The sequence below is a fragment of the Impatiens glandulifera genome, chromosome 6 (assembly GCF_907164915.1).
Source record: "Impatiens glandulifera chromosome 6, dImpGla2.1, whole genome shotgun sequence".
Classification (NCBI taxonomy): domain Eukaryota; kingdom Viridiplantae; phylum Streptophyta; class Magnoliopsida; order Ericales; family Balsaminaceae; genus Impatiens; species Impatiens glandulifera.
In genome coordinates, this window is record NC_061867.1 from 40,293,606 (window position 1) to 40,294,901 (window position 1,296).

The following is a 1,296-nucleotide window of genomic DNA, read 5'->3' on the forward strand; positions in this document are numbered from 1 at the left end:
GTATTTCTCGCATCTGGTATTTCTCGCATTTGATGTTTTAGAAGTTATTATATTCTGTTTTCATATATTTAACACAATTCTCGCATATACGATTGAATAGACTACGAAAGAAGATGGTTAGGGTTACATATTGATCTAAAATAAACAACGAAATAAGACGATTGAAGAATCTCTACGACTGTGATTCTACAAGGAATAGAAAGAGAGAAATGAAACCCATAGTAGGAATGATGGTTTCAAACAAGATGCAGAAATCAGTAATGGTGGCTGTCGACAGGCTCTTTCATCACAAGCTCTACAATCGTTACATCAAGAGCACCTCCAAATTCATGGCTCACGACGAGCAGAATCAGTGTAACATATATGTTCTTCAGTTAAGAACTATATATTTATTCTTTTCTTTTATAGTTTTCCAAACTTAAATATGCCAAGGCGACTGTAACTTTGAATGGGCAGTTAAAGATTGTCGGTAAGGTTATCAAGGTAAGCATCTACTAATAGGAAATGAATTATCTAAATATATATTTTGTTGTTTTCTGAGATGTTTAGCTCAGTATTTAATCTAGGTTTCATCAATTACTGATCATGTTGGGGTGCAAGACTCAGGTGCCAAAGCAGCTGATTTTGATGATGACGATGGTGGTGGTCTGGTGAGTTATGAAAGTGGTGGTAATTTATAGAAAATTGATGTTACTATTACCAACTCATGCAGAAGCTTGATAGGAGTGGCACCGTAACAAGGTTTGTCTCTGTTTTTGTTGTATTCTGTAACATATTGGATTGTCTTGTTAAAAGAAGTTAATGTTAATTTCCATTGTGAAAATCTACATTTGTTATGTTTGAAAAAAATTATAATGATCTTGAAAATAGTTTGATCACAATCTCTTCCAATTCTTGGAGTACCAGCGCTAAATGGGGTAGCTTCAGGTCAACATGCTCTTACCTTTACTCATGAATGGACAAGATGTCATTCCTACTGCACTTCTTCCAATAATTGTGTTGTCGGAGCCTATTGGAATTTCTAGTGAATGTCTCCTCTTGAAGAATAAGTTTGATCCAACCATGGAGGTATTTTTTTCTTCTTTTTTTCTAAATCACTTTTTTGTTCTATTTTGAGACTTGATTTTACAACTATGTTACAAATGGACCCAAAGTATGATTTGGAAATCAAAGATGATGTTGAGGCAAAATGTTCCAAATATGGTCCAGTTCTGCATATTCATGTTGACAAGTATGTTTATTGATGCATTTGATATCGAAAAGAATATGCATGAATATTATTGAATTTAGCTTACT